Raw genomic sequence first — 26469 nt, 5'->3', positions numbered from 1 at the left:
TCACTGACTCCCTGTATCTTCATAGGAGTGATGATAGGCAGTTCCCACCAGCCAGAGATGCCTGGAGTCCTATCTCCCCAGACTCACGGTGCCCAGATGCAAGGAAGCTGTTACTCGGCTGCCATCTTGCTCCCAAAACTCATTATTCTTAATCATCAGAGAAATGCAAATCAAAACTACTTTCAGATATCATCTAACTCCAGTAAGATTAGCCCACATCACAAAATCCCAAAACCAGAGATGTTAGCATGGGTGTGGAGAAAAGGGAACACTTCTACACTGCTGGTGGGAATGCAAATTAATACATTCCTTTTGGAAAGATGTTTGGAGAACACTTAGAGATCTAGAAATAGACCTGCCATTCAATCCTACAATTCCTCTACTAGGTATATATCCAGAAGACCAAAAATCACTTCATAACAAAGATATTTGTACCAGAATGTTTATTGCAGCCCAATTCATAATTGCTAAGTCATGGAAGAAACCCAAGTGTCCATCGACCCATGAATGGATTAATAAATTGTGGTATATGTACACCATGAAATATTATGCAGCCTTAAAGAAAGATGGAGACTTTACCTCTTTCATGTTTACATGGATGGAGCTGGAACATATTCTTCTTAGTAAAGTATCTCAAGAATGGAAGAAAAAGTATCCAATGTACTCAGCCCTACTATGAAACCAATTTATAGCTTTCATATGAAAGGTATAACCCAGTTACAGCCCAAGAAGAAGGGGAAAGGGAAGAGGGAGGGGAGGGGAAGAATGGGTGGAGGGAGGATAATCAGTGCATCTTACAAGGGTACATGTAAAATTTACTAAGTATAGTAATACTTAGTAAATACAAATGTCTTAACACAATAACTATGAAAATGCTGTGAAGGCTGTTAAACAGTTTGATGAAAATATTTCAAATTGTATATAAAACCAGCACATTGTACCCCATGATTGCATTAATGTGCACAGCTATGATTTAATTAAAAAAAAAAAAAAAAAAAAACAGTCCAAATCAGGTGCCGCTTAGAAAATCTGAACATTAGGTTTCTGCATTGTGCCAAGGGAGGGGCTCTGGTGAGTGAGTGCCACACATTTTCTTACCAGCTTCAATGTCACTGGTTTCACACTCACCTGGAGTACAGGGGACTCTTAACTGATTTCTGGATTTCTCATAAACGGAATTGGTCCATGTATTATAGAATTCATTTCTCTATAGGGAAAAGAGGGTCTGATACTTCCTATTCTGCCACCTTAATTATGTCAACACTGCCCCAACTTAGTTTCTGAGAAGCAGATGCTATCTCATTCATGGAGAGAGAGAAGCTAAAAGTGGCTGGGTCCTACCAGACATGTTCCCAATCACCTGTTTGTGCACGTGCACAGGGGTCACAATAGTAAGAGCAGAATGATCTGAGTCTGAGTCAGACTTCACTGGAAGGGGGCTAACTTCTCCCTCAAAACTGGAGGGCAATACCAAATGAATCACAGGCAGAGAAATATGCATGAAGAAATAAAAAAAGAAAGTATAAGAAATAAAAGTTTTAAAACGTCTTAAGTCTGGATATGAAAAATAACTCAAAACAAATGCAGGAAAAGTATCATAAACAGACCAAGTGAGGGTTCATTCTAACCTAAGACTTTGGTTATATTCAGATGTTTCTGAAATTGGTCAAAGGTTGGTCCAAGTGGGTTGGAAAGAAAAAGTGTGGGATGTAGGGAGAAGGAAGAAAAGGGAAACATGAAGACTAAAAGAGAGAAAAAGGAACAGATGCTCGGGAAACTCTCTGGCCATAGTTTACAAGATTCTGCCCAAGTCTTAGCCAACCTGGTCATGGAAACACAGGCTGGAATAGGCACGGAAGGGTTCCTTCACTGCACACAACATTGGTCAAATGACTCCCACTTGCCAGATGTGGAGTAGGAATCAGAAAGAAAGTTCTGCCTCCGGAGATTGGTTAAGTTCACAGAAATACCTGTCCTGCTGTCTTTAAATTTAAATTTATTATTTTAAATTATAAAAGCCATAGATGCTTAATTTTCAGAATGAAAGCTATATATCATAGAATGTAAAAGTCTAAAAATACTATCTCATCCTCAATTCCACTCCCCAGTTAACATCTCTAGACGTGAAGACTGTCTTCTTTCAGACCTAAACACGTTATGCATATTCACAGTGCAAAGAGTTTTCTCTTTATAACAGAAAACTGTACACTCTGTTCTGCATTTAATTCTACAACTTTTTTTTCATTTAGAAATACATTACTGACATCTTCCATGTCACCATAGACAGAGTTACTCCTAAATATGTCTAATAATCTAAGTATTCCCCTCCTGAAAGACATTTGGGAATTTCTCAAACTTGGAAATTAAGAATGATGCAATGAAGAACTTTGCCAATATATCCTTAATCGTGAGTTTGTATGTCTATGGCATAGAAGTCATTGAAATAATATGCCCATTTTTAAAAATTTGATAAACACTACCAAAATGTTTTAACAGGTGGTATCAATTTACAGTCTTCCCAAACATTTAAGAGGGATGGTTTTCCTGTTCTTACACCCATTTTAAAAATCTTGGCCAACAAATAATTTATTTTATTTTATTTCACATTTTTAATGATTTAGTAACAAGGTTAAAGATTTGGTTTATTGGCCACATCTTTTTATAAATTGTCTTAGCATCCTTTTTGCTACACTTTTCAATGACTAGTGGCTGGTACAGCACAAAGAAATTTAAGTAACAGCTCAATAGGAGGAAGAAAGACTTACAGAGAATGCTGTGGACAAAAGGTATTTTCTAAGGGAAGAAGCAGAAGAGAACTACCTTTTACTGCACTCCTACTAAGCACAAGATATTGTGTTTCTCTGCCCATTAGCTAATCAAAATGGACAGTTGTGAATTGGAGGCAGTGAGCACCACAATATTGTAAACTTTTACTCCTTTAGTGGCCCCCTGTGGACTTCCAGAGGGATAACAATACTTCATGTTCCAGAGTCCTGCAGAGTAAGTGTAGCTATCTCCCTGCTGAACATTAAAGCCAGGGGCACAGAAACGAGAACACCTTGTCCTGCTAACCCAATTATCATTTACGTTCATGATCAAACCTCACAACTTTCTTACCCAGATATACGCCCATTATCTGAGGAATTTACCTTTATAGTAGAGTAACTAGGAAGAAAGCATTGAGGAAGAAAAAAAGCTAAAATGAAGAAAACTGATGAAGAGAACAAACATGGGAAAGAAAGGAGAACAAAGACTTAGAACAATAAAATAATTTTAAGAGATGCTTGATTAGTTATCTACCAATAATGATTATTTTTCATTTCTTAGAATATTTTATAATTTCTTAGAACCATTATGTTTCAAATAACCAGAATTCAATTTATGTAGAACTTTTTGGTAACCGATGGTTTCCCTAGCTTTTCCTTTATTGCGTTATATGCATTACCAGTAAACTAACTTATAGACAAAGCGAATTACAAAAATTTCTCTCACAGGAGAAAGACCATATGTCAAGAAGATAAACCAATATTGAATGTTTCTTCTCCCGAATCCATTGGCTTCTCTAATATATAATGGATTTGAAAGAAATGAAACTCAATTGATAACATCTCTCATATTTCTTTACTGAACATTTTGAACTAGTGATCACAATGACTATCTTGAAAAAAAATTTTTTTAGAATGCTAAGATGCCCCCGATTGTCAGACATTTAATACTCTGCTCTTTTTACAGTAAGAATTTTAATATATATTTAAAATAATCACCGAATTTCAAATACAGAAGTTATATCAAACTGATAATTAATGAAAAATTTAATTAATAACACCAACCCATTCTTTAAGCATTCTATTTGTTACTAGCATTCTGTGCCATTTAACAACTTTTCCAAGTTCTCTGGCCTAGCAATACAACAATCTAAGTAGAAATACAAAAACTCAAAACGATAGCCATAAATACAATTGTCTTTCCTGCTGACTTTTAACTTTTGCTTGCTTAGCATTCATGAATGGCCTCTTGGCCAGCTGTGGAATGTGACTGGCATCAAGATCTGGAGGACTAGTTAAGAGAAAACTGAGGAGACTAGCCTTCTATTTCTAGGCCTGCCCTTACTCACCCCTACACTGGTGATGAAAAGCAGTGAATGGGATTCAATAGCCCTCACAATTACACAAACTCCTCCATCTATGCCTGTTCAATGGGAGTTCAAATACCAGTTTAAAAGCATTTAAACATAAATAACTCGATACAAGGGAGCTATTTATAGGAATCAGCAATTTAACCAGTTTCTAGTTGTTTTCAGGTATATGATCCATGAAGTGCTAAGACACTTATTTAAGGAGAGGCTTTTGAATAAGATGGCCTTTTGGCAGTCTTTCTCCAAGTAACCCAAAAACATTCCCCAAAGAGTGTTATATTCAATGTCTTTTTTTTCTGAAACTAAATTCTAGGTCTCACCTTCAGAAAACCTTCCCATGAGAGAAAACTGAAGACATAACTTATGTCCTGGTTGTCCACACAGAACGGGCTCTTTCCATTCTGCATGCCCTGGTGGAAGGTTCCCCTGGGCATCAAGAGCAACCTGCCGTGGGGCTTTGACCCTGCAGAAGACTGGAAGGCCAGTCTACCACAGCTGACTGTTGGACACTGGTAGGATTCCTGGCTTTAGTAGTACACAGCCTCATCACACAAATGCCAAATTAATTATTTTTCCATGTTTACATGGAGCCAGAAGGCAGAACTTATGCTTTAAGCCCCTCTATGTGACTTCATTCCATCCAGGTTTTTGAGAAAAAGTGCCTACTCCAGACTCTTCAGAGAAAATATTTCAGAAAACATTTACTGGAGAGTATAGACTATTTGTAAAATTGGGGTATCCAACACTTTGGTTAAAATGGATTTTGGAATCGCTTAACCACTTAAGAAATCTACATGTTTTGCCTAATTTATGCATCTGCCTTTGGGTTGGCTCAGAAGTCCACATGTTTGAGCATTGCACTTTAGAAGAATGTTCACACTTTGAGAAATTATTAATGTTACATCCATATAATACACAATATTTATAGCCATTTTATATCATCAAACGAAACAGTTCTACTTTAGCTAATGGTAAATATAAACTGAACTTTTCACACTATTCTTGGTCTGTGAACCCTTCTTTGTCCTCATGAACATAATTATTTGATTTGTATTAATAAGCCTCAATGCCATTTTCTAATATTAATTTTTAGCACTAAAATGTTTTACCTGATGTCTGACTTAATTTCCTCATGCTCCTATTTTGAACACTGTTTTTCTGCTCTTAGGGAAGGCAGGCAACAGCTGGTCACCATCCCCTACACTAAGTTGCTTCATACATCTCAAAACCATCATTTTTTTAACAAGAGATGCTTTTTTTTTTTTTTTTTGCAGCTTTTGGCCGGGCTGTGGGGCCCGGCATGTGGGGCCGGTGCCCTACCCCTTTGAGCCACAGGCGCTGCCCAACAAGAGATGCTTTATACCAAATCCTTAAGAATCAGTTTTTGAGGAATGTTAGTGAGCCCTCAGTTTATCTAGACGCTATCTGGAATCAGCTGAACATGGCAGCACATGGCCTTTGCCTAGGTATAATTACAGTCTGGAGAAGAATGCAATTTGTGCAACATTGCACTGACCTACAAGCTGACCTTGTACAGGGGCAAATTCACAGGTTGCATTAAACCCTATTAGACATGGCTAGTTTAAGGCAAAGCCTTTCCCGACCCCTGCCACATGCCAGGATTAGAGCATGCCACACACACACACACACACACACACAGAATTACATTGCCTACGGAACTTTTGCAATGCCTCCCCAGGGGGAAAAGGTGGGCCTACACCTCACTGTCTAAACCTGTATCTTGAGCTAGTATATGCAAATTATTATTATTATTCACATATGTGGATTTAAAAAAAAAACTTGCCTTTTTGAATAAGAATTAAGATTAAAAATGGGAAGACAGATTTGCCACACTGGAAAAACCACACCCTGACCACTCAGCTAGAAAAGACTCACCAGATAGATTGAGAAAGAATTCTGGCCAAGTCCAATGGATTTGCACATCTACAGAAAAGTCATATACTACATGTCTTTAGCTTGCTGCATGAGCTTGGCAGACAGGGCCAAAGCAAAAATAAAAATAAATGGTGTACTGAATAGACCACGAATGCTGGAAGTATTCTCAGCCGAGTGAGTTTGGCATAGCTACAAAATTAAGAGACAGAAGCCTTCTTCTTCCATGGAGCTTTCCCTGTCTGAAATAAAGACGATTAATTTCTACATCTACAGCTTTGCGAGATACAGAACTTATTTCAGCCCATGCCAAACCAATAAGATATTCTATTCTTTGGTTTAGTTCTCACACTGGAACTTTCTCAATCTTAGTCATAGGATTTCCATCTCCAGCAAAGATGTTTTATCATAGAATACGGAGAACGGGCCCCATGTCTATTTAAATACAGCCACATGTGTTATCACCAATGAACATCTTCTGGCTGCTTCAGGCAGGTAAGTGCATGTGAAAGTTGCTGCTGCTACCTTTCCTGTCTGAATCAACTCCTCCTGTCCCACCAAAAGCAAGCAAGCAAATGTAGAATCCATATATGTGGGTACACACTTACTTTCAGGACAATGATATGCAGCTGAAAATCCCAAATCCCAAACTCCAAAATTCCAAAATAACGAAATGTTCCAGAATGCAAAACTTTTTGCACACCACTATGGTCAAAGGATTTTGGGTTTTTGAATCTGAGATGCTCAACTGGAAAATTTGAAATGGGAAATGTTTCTCGTCCCAAGCATTTTGGATAAGGGACACTTAGCCTATACACCAAATATCTAAGTGCAGCACTCTTTCAGCTAAAAAGAATCCATGAGTACATGGCTGGCCCTTGCTCAGCAAGACTGAACGATACTCACGCACACAGAATCATGGGAGAATGCAACTGACACCATTCCACTCCAGCTATTGTGGTACCGTCCCTGCTATTTCTAATATGGCAATGACAGGCAAGTAATGGCTCCCCCCAGCCGGTGTCAGGAGGGAGTGCCCACCAGAGGAAGGCCAGGACTGAGTTGGCAGCCATCTGGCTTTCTCTCCTCAGGGAGAATGAGCGCTTCCTTGGAAACATGCAATCGTTTCTTGGCGAGTGCCCAGGAAAAGAAATGCTGACTCAGGCTCCTTCCTTGTCCCCTTCTTCTCCTGTGCTCCAGCCCTCCCCCTCCCCAACACTCCTTGGCATCACACTCAGAGGAGCTGGTTGGCTGGCGCGGCGGTGCCACATTATGAAATGTCATCTGACTTGGTGCAAACAAGCCCTGGCTGCTGATGGCCAGCGTGGCCTGGTATGCTTCAGGGTAGAGGCCTCTGTCAACTGGCCTGATAATGCCATTAAAATAAGCTTTCCACACACAGCCTGATAATCTGTCCCATTAAATATTTCAGGGAAAACTATGCCTCACTGTTCTGTCAGACTGTTAGGTCTGAATCTCTTCCATGGCCTTACTTTTAGGGACACATAAAATTGCTCAGATGAAGTTTACTTTAAGGATTTAGGCTCTTCACCAAGAAATGTGAAAAGGCAGATTGTCACCCTGTCCTGAGTCTGAGAACATATTTGGCACCCCCTCCCTGTACTGATGAGACAGAAAAACCTTTTCATTGACTTTCAGGCTGACGAATGCAAAGGCAGTGGAGGCCACAGCAGGTGAAGGCTCTGGCTGGGTGTGGGGTGTGGACCAGGACAGTGCTCAGGAGGTACTTATGGTTTGGGAGCTTTTGATTTACGTAGAAAACTCCAAAGCAAAATCCCATGTATTTTTCTCATTGCTCATGAGAGAAATGGGAGAGAAAGTACCCAGGAGACATCTACGCATTCATTGCCATCTCTTCATACAGAGCCAAAGCTACCAAAGCATGGCCATGCTGACAGGTGGATTTTGAACTCCAAGACTCCAGAACAATGAGACAATAAATTTCTGTTGTCATAAGTCACCAGTTTGTGATAGTTTGTTAAATCAGCCCTAAGAAACTAATATTATAGTGCTTGATATTTCTAATAATCTTCCAGGTAATTCTTATGTTGCTCGTCCATGGACCATATTCTGAGTGGTGAAGTGATGGCAATGAATGTTTTATTTTGTTTGCTATCACTGGAATGTAGTACAGTGCTTAATATATATGCATGTAGGTTTATATAATTCCCAGTTAAACATCTGGAAATGTGCCCCTTTTTCTGTCATTCTCCATGGATTCCTCTACTAGAGCTATGTATTCAGTCAATAAGGATCACAAATAACTTTCTTATAAGGCCAATCCCAAGTACACAGATAGTCATATTGCTCTCCTAAAACCTCAAATAACCAAGTTTGTATGACCTTTGGACTTCCTGTCTTATCTATATAATTTCTCATCTAATAAAACCTTCAACCTAGTCTGAAACTAGCATATCCTTGGTGGGTCAAACAGGGCTTTTTCCTCTCTAAGACTCAGAGTGTTAGGCTTTTGAAAAGAACACATGCTAATAATTACTCCAAGCTGGTTAGAGATAATGGGCAACAGAAAAGTTATTATCTTCAATGTCATCATATGTCTTTGATATGATAATCATTGCATTCAAGATATCAGAAATGATGGATGGCCTTTGATTTAGACTGCATCCATGATGCAAATTACCTGGCTCTTCCCCACTCCTGCTTGGAAGGTGAAGAGCTAAGGACAGTGAGTTCTCCTAGCTTCAGGGCCTTGAGCCACTGGATGGCAACATCTGCGGCAGAAATCAAAGGAGAACACTTCCTCCTGTAAAGACACCTACGGCAACTTTCCATTTTCCTTTTGCAGACATACTTCCCCTAGAAAGGCCTCTCGCATAGTTTTAATTTCCACCATTGCCATAATGGACACTGTTTACAAGTCACTCTATTCTGTTAGTTTTCTAGCAACTGTTAATACAAATATCATACTGCTTTTGGGAGGCTGAGTTCTCTCCATAAACATAAAATGAAGATTCCAGAAAATGGTAGTTGGAAAAGAAAGAGGACCTAGTACCGTACTTTAGCACTTATTTTAGAATTGCTACAGGACTCTGTTAGGACTTGCAGTACATATCCAAGCACATTCGCCCAATAATTAGTCTTGTCCTCCTCCTTACACTCACAGCACCTCTATCATCTACCCTTCAGTCTTCCATGGAGAGCAGGGGTGTCCAAACTGTGGCCTGTGGGCTGCTTGCTGATTTTATTTTATTTTATTTGCTTATCTGTAGTGTCAGATATCACAAAAGGATTCATACTAATCAGCTTTCCTTAGTGTTTGTGTATTTTATGTGTGGCCCAAGACAATGCTTAATCTTCCAATGCGCAGCAGAGGAAAAAAAGAAAAGATTGAACACCTCTGATAGGTAACACAGTGATCTAAGATATCTACATAACACCACCCAAAAAGAGTGAGCACCTACATCCACCTTGACTGGAATCAAATACACGTGCCGTGAGCTTCTCTCAGATGGGCAAGAACACAACAAACATCACAAGTGATTTTCCCAGAGACCCCAAAGGTCTGACTACTTTGTGAAAAGTCCTGTGTCATTTCCCTTGAAATAACTATTCCAGCAAAGATGAGTCATATTGCAACAAGGCACCTACTTTGACTTTTAGGACAGTAGAGTCAAAGCCTTTCCACTTTTTTCCATTATAAAAATCAGCCCAGAATTATAAGACTGAGGATCTGAGATGCAAAATCTGTATTCAGTCAAACTAATAGACCCCTTCCATTTCTAAAACAGAAAGTGTGAAGTTAGAAGTAGTCGGAGGTGTGGTGAATTTCTTGGCATAGTGGTGGAAGGCAGAACGCTGGACGTGTGTGGACAAGAGGGATTGCATACTAGGAAAGGGATGGGTAGGTAAGAATCTAAAAATAAAGCACTGGTTTCAAAGTTAGCACATGGAGCAATGAGGTGCCTGGTGTGTAACCCACCTATCATGATCAGGAAGAAGTTTCTAGAGAAATTAAACCAGATGTTAGAATCAGGGACATCAGGCAAAGCAGAGCATGAGTTTAGATCTCATGTTGGAAATGGGGTGGTTATCACTATTCTGCGTCCTTCCTCCTGGGCTTCTCTGCCAGGATGCTAGCAGTCAGGCTAACACCCACACTCTAGAGTATGCATGCAGCAGAGAAACACCAGAGAGACAGCTCAGGGCACTGATCATTGGTGCCTCTGTGGTGCAAGGTGGGAGGCGGCTGATGGAGAGACCAGGAACTCTTGGCAAAACTTTGAAAGCTGGGAAACATCATGCAAAGAGTAGCACACATACACTATGCACAGTGTGAACTGCATGATTTTCTAGGATCCCAGGTGGGCTGTGAAAACGTGTCAAATTTTTACTCTTTCTTTTGATCAACATAATTTAAGTGTGCTGTGGAAGTTTAACTATAGGTCAAGTGTGCCATGAGATAAAATAGGTTGAAATACACTGGTTTAAAGGACAACAATAAACATGTACTGACATCTACGTCAAGAAATAGAGAATTAACCCAGCTACTTATCATCCTTTGATCTTCCACAAGCCTATCAAAATATTCAGTGGGGGAAAGACTCCCTATTTAATACATGGTGCTGGGTGAACTGGCTGGTGACCTGTAGAAGACTGAAACTGAGCCCCCACCTTTCACCATTAACAAAGATTGATTCTCACTGGATAAAAGACTTAAACCTAAGACATGAAACTATAAAAATACCTGAAGAGAGTGCAGGGAAAACACTTGAAGAAATTGGCCTAGGAGAATATTTTATGAGGAGGACACCCGAGGCAATTGAAGCAACACCAAAAATACATTACTGGGATCTGATCAAACTAAAAAGCTTTTGCACAACCCAGAGCACAGTAAGTAAAGCAAACAGACAACCTTCAGAATGGGAGAAGATTTTTGCAGGTTATGCTTCTGATAACTAGAATCTACAGAGAACTCAAACTAATCAATAAGAAAAGAATAAATAGCCCCATTTCTACGTGGGCAAGAGACTTGAACAGAAACTTCTCTAATGAAGATAGGCGCATGGCCTACAAACACATGAAAAAATGATCATCCTTAATCATCAGAGAAATGCAAATCAAAACTACTTTGAGGTATCATCGAATTCCAATAACATTAGTCCAAAACACAAAACTATAGATGTTGGCATGGATGCAGAGAGAAGGGAATGCTTCTACACTGCTGGTGGGAATGCAAGCTAATATAACCTTTTTGAAAAGAAGTTTGGAGAACACATAAGGAACTAAAAGTAGACCTGCTGTTTGATCCTGCGATTCCTCTACTAGGTATATACTCAGATGATCAAAAATTATTTTACAACAAAGACATTTGCACCAGAATGTTTATTGCAGCCCTCTCATAATAGCCAAGACATGGAAACAGCCCAAGTGCCCACTGACTCATGAATGGACTAACAAATTGTGGTATATGTACACTATGGAATACTATGCAGCCATTAAAAAGATGGAGACTTCACATCTTTTATGTTTACCTGCATGGAGCTGGAACATATTCTTAGTAAAGTATCTCAAGAATGGGGAAAAAAGTATACAATGTACATACTACCGTGAAATCAATATATAATCACCTACACACACATATGAATGGCAAAACATAACTATAGTCCAGAAAGTAGAAAGGAAGAGGAGAGAGAGGGGAAGGGAGGGGAATATGGGAGGAGGGAGGGTATTGGGGGGACCTCACCTAATGTGCATGATGCAATGGTACATTTCAAAACTATTAAGAAATGAATATAATTGTGATGGATGTGTTACTTAGTTCAACGTAAATTTTCACATAGTATATCGAAGCAGTATCCTGAACCCCATAAATGCATCAATGTACAAAGTTATGATTTAACAAAAAATTATAATTAAAAAATAAATAAATCTCAAAAAAGGAAGAAATTGAGAACTGCTAATATCTTTAAATGTTCTCTGTCTTCCCCCTACAATTTTCCTCCAAGAAACCACTTTTCTGAATTTCATGTTGACTATTTTTTGTTACTTTTTGAACTTTTGCCACAAATATATAATTCTACAAAAATCTTTAGCTGTTCATGTTTCTGAACTTTAGACCAATGTAATCAGTTTCTGAGACTTACTTTTTTCATTGAACTTCTTGTTGCACAATCATGAACGCGAACGCATTCGACTGTGGTTCACTCTTTTTGAAAGTCATGTACGTAGCATACTATTGGATGACTATAGCTCACTTTGTCTACTCTAACATTGACAGGTGTTTTTATTTTCAGAATTTTCTGTTACAAAGTCTTCACAAACATTTTCAAATGTTCCTCCTGGTACAAACGTGCAAAACTGGGCAGAGAGAATATACCTGTCCATGTTGACTAGAGACAAACTGTTTCCTAGAGAGGAACAAGGAACTCTCTCTTTAGCAGTGAGGAGACTTGCTGCTCCTGCACACCCTCTCAATATTTCAGCTACATTTTTTAATGGTTGCCGAGCTGGTAGCTCTAAAATGGTATTCCACTTCAGTTTTATTTTGCATTTCTTAATTGCTGATTTGTTGATCATCCTTTCATATGTTTACTGGCCATTCACTCCCTGATAAGTCTGTCCATATGTTTTCCCCACATTTCTTTAGGAAGTTGACTTTTTTACTGCTGATTGGTTAAGAATTCTATATAAATTTTGGATAATTCTTATTCAGTAATATGTGTGACAAATGTCTCCTTCAAGCTTGTGGCTCATCTTGTCATACTCTTTGTGGTGATTTTATGATGAACGGGTGTTCTTTTTTGATGTGATTTTACTTTAATACAGTTAAAGATCTTTGGGGCCTTCTGTATCTTTCCCATGTAAGCTTAAAAGATATTGTCCTATTTTCTTTACTAAATCCATTGACTTTTTTCTCTCTCATTTATGTGCTTGAGACATCTGGAATTAATTTTAATCATGAAGCGAGGTAGAGATCCATTTTCTTTCCTTTCCTGCTACATATATATTCAATTTTTAAAACGCGTTTCTGGATAGTCAGTGCTGCTCACTGATCTCAGATCCATATTTATCGTGTACTCACTTCCACATATGCGTGGATCTATTTCCGATCCCTCATCTTTTTTTCCTGTGCCAATGACTACCTTACTACCTATTATTACCTTATTTTTCTTGATCTGAGGGTGGAATAAGCCTCCCATTTATTTTTATTTTTCAGAGTTTTTAGGTTCTTTTTGAATCTTTGCAGTTCCATACAAATTTTTAGAGTAAGTTTATTAGAATCTAAATAATCCTATTTAGATTTTTATTGGAATTACTTTGAAACTAGAAATCAATTTTGGGAGAATTGACATCTTTATAATGTTGACTTTGCTATATACATAGAGAATGTCTCTTTTTATCAAGTCCATGTCAATGCTTTCGATAAAGTTTGATAATTTTCTACATTCTATTTTGATGATATTTTCTTAGATTTATTCCTAGATATTTTATGTTCCTGGAATGGTATTTAAATGGCATTTTCCAATACTTATTGCTAGTATAAAAATGCAATTCTTTTTTTTTTTTTTTTTAAACTGTGTTAGCTTTTTATTGTTGTTGCAGTTTTGGCTGGGGCTAGGTTTAAACCCACCACCCTCAGTATATGGGGCTGATGCCCTACCCACTGAGCCACAGGCACCTCCCCAAAATGCAATTCTTTATATATTGATCTTATATCTACCCTGTTTCTCTGAAAATAAGACAGTGTCTTATTTTAAGGTGTGCTCCCAAAGATACGCTAGGTCTTATTTTCAGGGGACGTCTTATCTTTCCTGTAAGTAGGTCTTATTTACGGAGGATGTCTTATTTTTGGGGAAAAAGGGTAGCAGGTTTACTATATTCTCTTATTTTTAGGCTTTGTCAGTATAAGTTTTCTACACAAAATAAATCAATTTCTATAAACAGTATGCCTTCATTTCTTCTTTTCCATTATATTTCATTTCATTTCTTTGCCTACTACACTTGCTTGGATATCTATTATGTTAAACAAAAGAGGTAGAAGCGAGTACTATATTCCTACTTCATCCTGCTCTTATAAAGAAAACGTTCAAATTTTCACCAAATAGGCCTTGTCATATCCCTCTTATAGGCACTCTTTTTGAGACTAAAGACGCTTTCAACTTGTACTTATCTACAAAATTTCACTATGAATCATAATCAAATTTAATCAAATGTTTTTCCATCATCTTTGAAATAACAGATTAAGGGAAGAAAAATTATAGAATTAACAGTTTATCATTTAATAATTTATGAAAGCATTTCCTAATTTTGAATGAGATTTACCTGTCTGGAATAGGTCACATTTAACTATTAAACTTTTTTTTATGCATTTCTGTATTCAGTTTGCTAATATTCTCATAAAGATGCTTACATCTATATTAATGAGAAAAAACTGCCCTGCATTTTTCTTTTACTTCCTGGCCTTCTCTAGTAGTACTATTGAGATTATATTAATATATTATTAGCCTTGAGTTTAACATGATTTTCTGGTCTCTGAAAAATTTTGTATAAAAAGGAAATGTTTGGTGTAATAAAATAGCCTGGGCGCCTAGCACTTTCTTGGTGTGAAGATTTTAAACTTCTGATTTAGATTTCTTAATATTTATAGGGACATTCAGGTGTTCTATTTCTTCTTGACTGTTTTCATCATGTATATTTTTTTCTAGGAACTTATTTCATGTTACTTTCATTTAATGGCAAAAACTTACTCATCTGACACATTTCCATTGTGTCTGTAGTTGCAATCACTTTACCTTCCTAATATTTTTACTAAAGTTTGTTTTGCTCAATTTTCCAAAATTTTAAAATATATTTTCAAAGAAAAAAACTTTTATCTCTATCAATCTTTGGTATGGTATTTAAAAATTTTTTCATTTCTATTCTTATCTTTAAAATTATATAGGTTGAACCATACAAAATTATAAACATTTGATCATATCTAACCTACAAAAATAGCTTTTTCTTGTTGTTCAGTCCAGTATGTCCCTCTATTTGTTTTCTTTTTTTTTTTTTTTTCTTTCGACAGACTCTTACTTTTGCTGCCCTTGGTAGAGTGCTGTGGCATCATGGCTCACAGCAACCTCAAACTCTTGGGTTTAAGTGATTCTCTTCCCTCAGCCTCCCAAGTAGCTGGGACAGGTGCCCACCACAACTCCTGGCTATTTTTTTGTTTTTAGCAGGCTGGGGCTGGGTTTGAACCCACCAGCCCTGGTGCATGTGGTCAGTGCCCTACCCGCTGAGCTACAGGCACCACCATTTCCTTCTCATTTCTTTGGCTTGTTTTTCTTTTTATAATTATCGATTTGGGTAAGCTTAATTTTTTTTTTTGTTTTTCTCTTCTAATACTCATGGCTACACATCTTAGCAATATCCTAAGAGTCTTGATATTGAGTATTTTTATTTTTTGTTACAAGTGTTTTTTGAGTTCAATTATAATTAATTTCTTAACTCATGACTTATTGATGGGTATGATTATGAATTTAGAAAGGTAAGACAGGTTTTTGATATTGACATGTTTAAAATTTTTGTTATTGGCCTTTGACTTCTAACAACTTCATTTTGATCAAAGGGTGTGGTATGTATGAAAAATTTCTTAAAATGTGTTGAGATTTGCATAATTTTTGCTTTTTCTTAAGTATTAATATGGTTTGAATTTTTAAATTACATTCATGTATTACGTTGATAAAAGGTAAAAAATACTATAGTTAATTCAGTCTAATTATTAATAAAGAAGCCAACGTAAAACATACTTTAAGAGTCTTATCACCTAAGTCAGCTATTTTATACATGTTTATGTTTATTCATTTATAGCCTGTCACATGAAGATTTAAAGAGGCCACATTATGTCACCTACTGATAGGTGGCATACATAAAATTATGCCACACATTTCAAGATTACCTTGAAAACCTAATAAAAATAGAACTAGAAAATGGAGACATATTTTATCTACTTTTTGTTCTATTGTATGTTTTTTTTTCTTGGCACCCATTAAGGGAATTTATCTCTGAATACTAGCTAAAATTCACTTGCTTTAACTGTATAGTTTTGACCCAAGGGGAGAAACACAATAAAAATGATAGGGCAAATGGATTTCAGCTAGCCCTCTGGGGCCCAGGAGCCACCTGTGAAGGAGAGACGAGGCTTCCGGTTATAATCCAACTTTCTGTTCTCCTTTGTGGGTAACACCAGAGGATGTTTCCTTATTCTTTTTCCTACTCTTGCTGATGGTAATGATGGTGGGGATGGCATGATGGAAGCAGCAAACCCTTACGTGCCAGCACCAGGGTAAACATTTCACATAACATGGGCGGCGCCTGTGGCTCAGTGAGTAGGGTGCCGGCCCCATATGCCGAGGGTGGCGGGTTCAAACCCAGCCCTGGCCAAACTGCAACAAAAAAATAGCTGGGCGTTGTGGCGGGCGCCTGTAGTCCCAGCTGCTTGGGAGGCTGAGGCAAGAGAATCGCGTAAGCCCAAGAGTTAGAGGTTGCTGTGAGCCGTGTGACGCCACGGCACTCTACCGAGGGTGGTACAGTGAGACTCTGTCTCTACAAAAAAAAAAAAAACATTTCACATAACGTATTTTATTTTAATCCTCACAACCACCTTTGCAAGTAGGTACTAATACTATTTTCACTTTATAGATGAGGGAGCTGTACAAAAGAGCCTTGGAAAGAGGAAGAGAATTGCTGCATGAATAAAGTGATGATTCAAAAAGAAAAGGCAGGCCTGTGGGTTTCAGAATCTCCCTGCTGCCCTGCCATACTACCACCTTCACACTTAGCCTAGGTATGGCTCTTACAGGTGTGCTGTACGAAGCAGTAGGCCTGAAACCTGGACTTCAGCCTCTGCAAACGCTTCGCCATTGCCTTCCTGTTGCTCTGAGGCAAACACCCAGCTCTCTGCTGACGAGTATGACCTCTGCCAACATCTGTGAGTCCTGCCTCCTTCACACACCATCAGCCTCAGAGGCTCATCCCTTCGTTTGGTGGTAAGTAAATGGCTGGGTCCCTTAAGTCTGGCATTTTTCAGATATCTCTATATCCCCAAAGTATACGTATATACAACAAAAACATTGCATGGCCCTATCTCCCCAGCGTCTTTCTTACCAGTACATCCCAGACATAGTTTTATGCACTATACTGCTACATTCTGAATCACATTCCTCTCTGAGCAACCATCCCAATGTTTCATTTTTTCCATTAGTAAAATGATCATTGTATAGAGTGATCTATTTATAATGAGCCCAGCTCAAGAAATGTGGCTTTCAGTTTTGGCCTGATTTTAAATGAGTCTTCCTTTGTTAACAAATGTACTTTATCCCAGTGTTGCAAGTAACATTTATGTTACTGAATCGTACAGGAAGAGAACCACACTGAAGCTGAGGGATCCAAAATCTTCAGGATCGATATGAATGCAATAACGATTTGAAAGTAAACTTGGAAAGTTGGTTTTTGTGCATATTTTAAACTAAGGAAGTTGTACAAGAGCGGCTACATGAAAGTAAAAAGTGATGTGATAATTAGGTCATGAATTAACCCCCTGGTACTGTCAGCTCTATACTATTTTTAAAGAGCCTCTTCTCACCTCCTAGGATATTTTGCACATGCAAAATGCCTAATGTGACTAATAAGGTGCCTAGCATAAAAGTTAATTAATGAAAATGAAAACACTAAAACTCAGGTTATTTAGTAACCAGGGCCTGGAGCCAGATTTCAATTAAACCACTCTTGCGGTGAAGAAAGGGATCACAACGCCCAAAAGGTTCCATCTGGCTACTTCTGGGGGTCAATGTAGAACCTCACGCCCATCTCAAATTAGCCTTTCCACCCAGCTCTTCCCCTTGCAGTGAAAAGCTAAAGCTAGTCTTCCTCACACTGTGCTGGGGAACTCCTTGCTCTCCCATTCACATGGAAAAGACTTGGCTGCTATGAAATCCAGCTGGAAGCAAGTGGGATTCACTAGCTCTTCCCAGTCCAATCTTATTGTCATTCACTCCACTGGCGGGGACCCTAAGCCTCCAATCCCATTTGAACCTCTCTGGGGAGATCTGATAATAGTCTTGGCAGAGCTGTGCCTTTTCATAACTTCTGGCAGGGGCCTCAATGACCCCTAACATGGCTGCACACATGATTTCTTCTCATACTGTCTTTGTAAATTGACCATGGCTAACCTTGCTGCCCTAATCAGATCAATCAGAATAACATTTCCCTTGCTGCTACACACTGGAAGCCCCCTGGGTTGAGGTGTGGCTCAGACTCAGGCTTGGGTACAGAAGGCAAATTTTTGAGTTTCCAGTGGTCTCAGGTTTCCTTTGCTTTTATCACAGTTGGTGAGCTTTGTAAGGGCCGTGTTTACAGCCATGCAAATTAGCCTCAGCTGGAGAGAAATCAGGTCAGGCCTAAAGGAAATCAAGCTCTGGGTCAAAGGGATTTTATGAAAAATTGGAAGTGTGGCCACAGTACCGGGGTCAAAAAGGACTATCCTAGGAAGTAAGTGCACAGCTTCATTTGGTGTAACCTCAACTCTTGGCCTCTGGACCCTGGAAACTCTGCTGGGGGATAGAGGAAAAGGTGATGAAGGGACCCATCAGCCCAAGGGACTGGCCAGCTTGACCCATGGAAGCTACATGCATTCCTATTGTGTACGAACAACTGTGGCTAGGAGTATTCTACTTTCAAAGCAAGAAATTTTGCAGTACATCCCACATCACTCATTGACCACGCAAGATTCCAAATTCACTGTCTCATTCCACTCACACACCAGAAAGGCGTCCGCATACAGGTATGTTCTGATATGTTGCATCTGGACAACGTATTTGAAAACATCCCTTCCAGATGCCATTTTAGTTATAGAAACTAAGGTCCGAGGGGTCACAACATGACTGGACACACAATTGCTAACTAGTTGCCTTCAAGACATATCTCTGCCTTCTGATTTCCACTGCAGCTTTCTCTACCGTATTTCCAGTCCTTCAATGCTCCGGTGCATAAAGAAATTTATTGTATTTAAAAATTCTCCAGTATATATATGTCTCTTAAACTGGAGGGTTATTAAAAACCATAACAATTATTTCCTGAGCGCCCTGTGACTCCTATAACATGCTAATGATCCCTAATGGGAGAGCTTGATCTATCAGCGTGTGCCTGGGTCTGAGCACTCAGATGCTGGTTCGTTCCCTCATCTACCTGCCCTCGAATAAGTACAGTGAAAGCTGGTGGATCCTGAGTGTCTTCATCTGCAAAGTAGAATTAATGATGAAATCCTGGAACTCATCTAATTAAAGTTTATCTTTTGACAGATGAGAAATCTAAGACCTGAAGAATTTAAAGGACTTGCTCAGGACTCAGTATTTTGTTAGTGTCAGAGTCAGAAGTAGAAACCATGTCTACTGACATCGAAGCCAAAGCTTCTTTCACTGTAGAATGACTGGAAAACAAAATCTAGGCTTTGCCAAGTGAACTTAAAAATCAGGACTTCTAGTTAAATTCAGACTAACAGACCATCTGTCAAGTAATTAAGAACACAAGCTCTAGGGTTGTTACTGGAATCATTTGTTCACTCTACAAAACTGTGTGGTACTGGGCAAGTTACCTAGTTTTCTCATTTACAAAATTGGATCAATAATAGTAACCATCCAACTGGATTCTTGTGAAGATTAAGTAAGTTAATACATGCCAGGTGCTTAAATACAAACCACTCATTTAGCGTTAGCACTGTCCCTCCTAGTGAAATTTACATTTGTCATCTTCACTGGAATGACACTACATATTAATAAATGCAAGGTTGGGAAGACTTCCCTCTGCCCACATCCAGCACGTGCCTGTGAGTGCACGTCCAGGGACTGCTTTGACCTTTGTGTGCAATGTGATATGTGTAGCATTTACATGTTCAGTTTTGAAAGCATCCACGTGACCTGGGTTTGTGTATAGCTATGGTCCCCAACCTTTCTGGCACCAGGGACTAGTTTCATGAAAGACATTTTTTTTTTCAAGGAGGCTAGGGATGGAATAGGAAGCAGAGCCCAGGAGGTGATACTATGCGGTCCACTTCACAGGGGATGGGGGACCACAGGTGTATAGAGTTTGTATTCATATAGTATCGTCCCTATTCTCGTTATATCTTCACTCACTACAAGCTTAAAACTACAAGCCAGGGGAGCCATTGCCACCTTCCAGGTCCCAGGAGAGGCACTCACAGCATCACCTGATTGTCCGGCTCCAGCCCAGGCTACCATCTGAGAAAAGAGCCTGTACTGAGGATAAATGAAGGAGGGTCAGAAAAATACAAGCAAGACTTCAAAACTTTCCTCAACTAAGAAGAAAAGATAAATATTTTTTGGAAACAAATATTTAGAATGATGTCTCTCATAGCATTGCATGTAGTGTCTAATCATACTTTGTGTTTTCCAATTAGATAACCCAATCTATCTTCAAATAAATCCTCCTTCTCCTCAGATACAGATTTGAAAGATATAAGGGGTAGGGAGGGAGCACCAGAATGCTCCCAAAGGAGCTAAGACTATCACTTCATAAACTTTCATGCTGTACTCACTTATTCTAAGCATTGGAACTATGCCTACTAATGATTTTTTTATTCTACGAATACCTACAAGCCTTTCTAATATGCATTTGGCTCTTAAATACTGTGTAGGTAATTTTCTGCTAAATTTGGCCTCATGGTCCAGTGAAGAGATTTAACACAATTAAAGAGGGTGCCGAGGAGCAGTTCTTTCTTCGTGGTTCCATTTTCCCTTGGTGTTCTAGGGTATGTGTGAATTTATCTTTGTCTCTCAGCATTCTAAGGTGCCCTCTTGTGGTTTGGGATTGGTAATGAGCATCCCAGGCATTCTGTGCTGGCCACGGACAAAAATCCAGATTAAGTTACTGTTTAACAGCCAAGAAGAAAAACACAGCCAAACTCCAAGAATAATATTCAGATTCAACATTCTGAAAGAATCATTGATACCCGTATTTGACATGTCCTAACCACTTTTTTCTTTAAAAAAAAAAAAAAACAAATAAAGTAAATGTACAGCTTAACTTTGGGGGCTGTCTCATTTCCAAATAAAATTTACAAGGTGGAATTTTTGTAAACTGGTGCCTATCATGGAGTAGAAGCTCCTGCTTCCTTTTGGGAAATTTGGCCTGCCACGGGCCTTTACAATGAAGAACAGGAAAGCACTGATCATTCCAGATATCACTCAAGGAGTCTGTGGACACAGCACTAATGACCCCAAGGTCATTTATTAGTACAGTCAACACATGGGCAAGTTATTTCACTCACGTCTATAGATGATAACCCCTAACCCCACTGCCCATTCATCAAACACATGAGAAGTGTAAAGGGGCAGACAACCTTATTCCCACTCTAGGGGACAACCTAATGCACATATCTGACACAAAGGGAGCCCAGAGAAATTATCTTTGTACACAAAAGCTGAAATAATATAAACTTGGAAAGCAACAGGTTATGAAAACTCTAAAAATTTATGGTCAGGCTTCCAAACAATATTCTTCTTCCACCCTTCTCCCCTCCCCAACAAACTGAGACACAAAGTCTGGGCTTTGAGAATTACAGCTATGATCCTTGCCAAAGTGACCAAATTACAATCAATGCCGAAGGCTCTTGGCACCAGGACATTTCAACAGACTAGTGTCTGCTGAACCCATCACAAGCCCCTCCCTCCCCCAAAGAGCTCAGGAAATAGCCGTTATCTCATTAATTCTTAAGAAATATCTACTGAAAAGACACAGAGGGAGGAATGCTTTTATAGATCTTACAGAAGAGGAAGCAAACAGTGATGATTTATAATTCAAAGCTAGATGGTGCCATCTCAAGAGAGGAGGAGTATTGGCAGGTCATGCTGATTTTCAGAAAATTGTTGGACAAGTTCAGAGCGCAATTGGAAAGTTTATCAGAGGAGCTAGTTCCTTGACAGGAACCAGGAGAGATAATCACAGACAAGGAAGGCAGATTTCTGGCTCTTTGTCAAGGTACCAACCTACCTTGACCAGGACGAAATGTAACTGAGAAGACAGTGTAAATATGGGCATATCCATGGTGGAAAGTCTTGTCTTCCTGTGCAAGGAGTGTATATAAACATAAGATGAACTTCAAGATGTCTGAATGTATCATTAAGGCAGTGGTTTTCAACCTGTGCGCCACGATACACTGGTGTGCTGTGAGGGATCTTAGGTGTGCTGTCAAAATTTGGCAAAATTGTTAATTAAATTATTTTTGAAAGAAGTTCAAAGCACAGTAAGTATGTTCTTTTTTTTTAACTTTTTTTTTTGATGGACATAATTTAAGTGTGCTACGGAAGTTTTAACTATAGGTTCAAGTGTGCCATGATATAAAAAATGTTAAAAAATACTACATTAAGGAAAGTTGTAGAATACTGCCATAAATATTGAAAAGCAAGAATAGTTCAGAGATTTCTATTTGCAAATAGTTTCAGGAATGAACACATTGATGTTTTAAGATCGTAGCAGCTTTGGGAATCAATGATGTTAAATAATTTCTTTCCAAACTTTCACATTGGTTCATGAACTAAGAGAATACAAAGTTCCAGAGAATACTTATAGTATTTTTAGGACCCTCATTTCACTCTATTTTCATAACATCTGTGTTAAGGACTTGTTATTCCCAATTTTATAGAGAAGAAGTCAGTGTAAGAAATTTAAGCAACTTGTGGGCGGCACCTGTGGCTCAGTGAGTAGGGCGCCAGTCCCATATGCCGGAGGTGGCGGGTTCAAACCCAGCCCCGACCAAAAAAAAAAAAAAAAATAAGAAATTTAAGCAACTTGTTATGAAGGTTATAAGAGGAAAAAAAAAAGAGCACCAAATGGTGGTGGTACAATGAAAAGCGTTTATGTTGAGCTCTGGTGCTCAGTCTGTTACTGAGCCATGTTTGCAGTGGCAGAACAGTCTGGTGTCACAAATGAGAATTGCACCTACCTGGGTACACCATACAAATGTGTCATAATCACATTGTAGCTAATATTAAAAATGTAATCGATAGAGTCAAAGGAAAATCCCAGCTCCAAATCCACATATTTTTTTTTTTGCTGGAATTACACATAAAGCATGCCTTTTGATTCAAAGACTTAGCTTCATACTGGAAGACTCCAAAGGAAGTTTTGGATGATTTCACAATACACAAACCATTCTAAATTCACACCAGCATAGCCATATTTTATTGATGGTTTTAATACCAACTACTCTCGTTCATAAACTTCAAATCGATCATCCCGATAAAAGTTACTATCATGAGTGTAGCAAATTACCATCTAAATCAGGGGGAAACACAGACACATGCCGAGGTTCCTGTACCCCCCTCAAGTGTCCATCATTATCGGTGTCTTCCCAGTGAAAAGCATCCAAATCCCTATAAGGCTTCATCTTTCTCTGTTTCTCATGTGCTAAATGAGGGAACTGAATCAGATGATGGGTGTGGTGTTTTCTTCTCTTTTAATTCGTAGGCTACATGATAGAACGGGAACCTTGTGTGTTTGAGAATATACCAAATACTTGTATATTTTCTTACTTTAAGCCAATGCCAGTGATGGAAAATTTAAATACTATTATAGAAGTGGAAACTAGAAACTAGTATCCGAGTTCCACATACTCTGGACAATTCTGTCCATTACTTCTGAAATAAAAACACAGAATGTGGCGAGGGATGGAGAGACATCTCAAACCAGCTGCGTTTAAGAGATGTTCACAGGGATGACTCAATGCTGGCTGAGCCCCTGCAGCTAAGATTCATGCTGGGCTTTAAATCTCCAACATACACAGTTCTTTCTTCAGTTCAATAATTATAAAAAGACCTACTTGGCAAGTTTTCTCTTGGTCTTCTCACAGGAGAACCACCCTGATTAGGCTGCTGACAGAGCAGGCCCCCCAATGCTGAAACTCCTCCTCTAAAATCACTTTCATTTTCACTTCAAGAGAAAAGAAAACAGACCTCTGACTCTCAGAAGAGAACAAGGGATCCCTGTTGATAGGGGAAATCTAGCCATAGGCATGGAGAGAAGGCTCACAGGAAGGTTTGGAGTATTCTGGTATTAGTTTGGCTTATTTGCTTTAAAACTTAAAATCTCAGCTCTAAGGTAGGCTACAAAGCTCACAGAAAACTCCTCCAAGCATCATAATTACCAGTAGACCAACATTTTCCTCTCTATTTACCAAAAGAAAGTGAGCACTACACACATGTCCATAGATTCTGTGGGGCAATGGCAACCTCCCTGTTCAGAAAGCTTAAGGAAGAGTTCAGATGAAGAGCACTTTCCCCCTCAGACAGAGAACAAAATAAACACATCAAGTACTAGCTGACTTTGTTAAAATCCTTTGTTGAACAAACAATTATGAGATAAGAAATAACAGTGGCCAAATGCTTTGATGTTTTAAAAAACACACATTTGTTTACCAAAACATAAATGATTCAGTTTATGAGTAAATAACATGTTACCAAGCATCTAGAGAGAAATAGCAGGTGTCCTCAAACTTTTTAAACAGGAGGCCAATTCACTGTCCCTCAGACCATTGGAGGGCCGGACTAAAGTTTAAAAAAAAAAACTATGAACAAATTCCTATGCACAATACACATATCTTATTTTGAAGTAAAAAAGCAAAATGGGAACAAATACAATCACACCGCCTCATGTGGCCCGCGGGCCGCAGTTTGAGGACCCCTGAAATAGAGTAACAGCGATCTAAGAAGAAACAGAAAACAGAGGTAAGCTTGGTACAATACTGCACAAGAAAACACTGAGCAGAGTTTCTGGTTAGTCAGAGAAGGCTTCCTGGAAGAGGCAAATGGAGGCTAGCTTTGGAATATAGGTATTCTCTTTTGGCCTTTCATTTAGAAATAATAGTTTTCTGTTTCTAAAGATGGCATTTCCTCTGTCTCATAGGAATCTAACTGCGTGACATCCAATTTATAGTATATGAGTTAACTTCTTGCCTGGAACTTAACTATTTTATTCAAAAAAAAAAAAAATCAAAGTGTTCCATGTGATATATCCTCTTAAAACTTTGCTCTGATATTTAACCATTATTGGGCTATTTTTCTCATAACACAATTCCAGTGAATTTGAGAAAAGACTTTGATCATAATTTTTATTCATCATTCAAGTCAATGAGAAAATCTGATTTGATTCCCACACAACTGCATTTAGACTTTTCTTATGTTTTCTCCTGTTACTTGCCGCTGATCTCCTAATCCTAACATGGAGAAATGAACTGATGATAAACTCCACTATATGAGTTAATTAGAAAGGATTGACGAGAATAGCATTTGATATTACACACTTCAAAATACTGCTTCAAACTCTCTTACATGTGAATTTCACAACATCCTAGTGGGTCAGGTAGATTAATTAATTGTTAGTCCTGTTTCATAGAAAAGGGAAAATGTGAAAAGGAAGAGAATCAGCCCACACTGACCCAGCAAATCGACAGTAGAACAAAGTACTATACTTTGCCCTCACCCCATTTCTGCCACCACGGAAACACTAATGCAAACAAATGAGACCAATTATCACATATTTGTGCCTGACGACGTGCCAGGCACCACTCTGAGCCTGACACCTGTATCACCCCACTGAATCATCACTTAGAACAGCGGTTCTCAACCTGTGGGTCGCGACCCGCAGGAACTGTATTAAAGGACTGCGGCATCAGGAAGGTTGAGAACCACTGACTTAGAAGTCATGAGTAGTCATCATGTGTTAAGGCACAGGGACCGAGGCACAAACAATGGCAGGACTTTGGAATGTGAGGCTTGGATCTCACAGCCAGTGTCCGGCAGAGGCACAGTTCATCCTCCCGTCTGTCTGACTACCTGACAACCTTCAACTCATTCTCTTACATATGGCTGGTGGTTACCAGTTCTCAAGTCCTTGAGAACTTGAAACAGAAGTTGTGTTTCCAAAGAGGCCTACCTTGGACACTCTTGGAAAGTTGCAGCCCCCTCCCAACTCTGCCGTATCAATACTCCTTCCCAGGTACTACTACATAACTGACATGGCATGTTTTGAGTTCATTAACATAAGGACAGGATCCTTCACAAGGACAGGATCTTTGGGAATCTGTCTTTTGTTTAGTCAATATATCCCAAATGCTTAGTCAATGCTATCCAGTAGAATTTTTTGCAAAGATGTTAATGTTTTATATCTATGGCTGGTGCAATAGAGGAACTTTTTTATTTTATTTAATTTCATTGTTTAAATAGCCACGTTACCATACTAGACAGTGCAGGCCAAGAATAATGCCTAACACAGTAAATATTAAATAAGATCTATTTTCAATATAGCCTGCAGACTATTTTCACTAACAGCAAAACTACATTTTATAATTCTTTCCACAGAATTAAGCACCGATTAAATTCTGAAAATTCAGACAATATAGCCTAAACAGG

The 26469-nt window shown here is 38.8% G+C and overlaps 1 protein-coding gene across 2 annotated transcripts in view; it reads right to left on the bottom strand.

Annotated features, from left to right (window-relative positions):
- FMN1 (formin 1) overlaps positions 1-26469 on the bottom strand; it is a 417492-nt gene that overhangs the window by 200137 nt on the left and 190886 nt on the right. The window lies entirely within an intron of this gene.

The sequence above is a fragment of the Nycticebus coucang genome, chromosome 6 (genome assembly GCF_027406575.1).
Source record: "Nycticebus coucang isolate mNycCou1 chromosome 6, mNycCou1.pri, whole genome shotgun sequence".
Classification (NCBI taxonomy): Eukaryota; Metazoa; Chordata; class Mammalia; order Primates; family Lorisidae; genus Nycticebus; species Nycticebus coucang.
The sequence above is the reverse complement of the archived record's forward strand: the minus strand, read 5'-3'. Positions and strand labels throughout refer to the sequence as shown.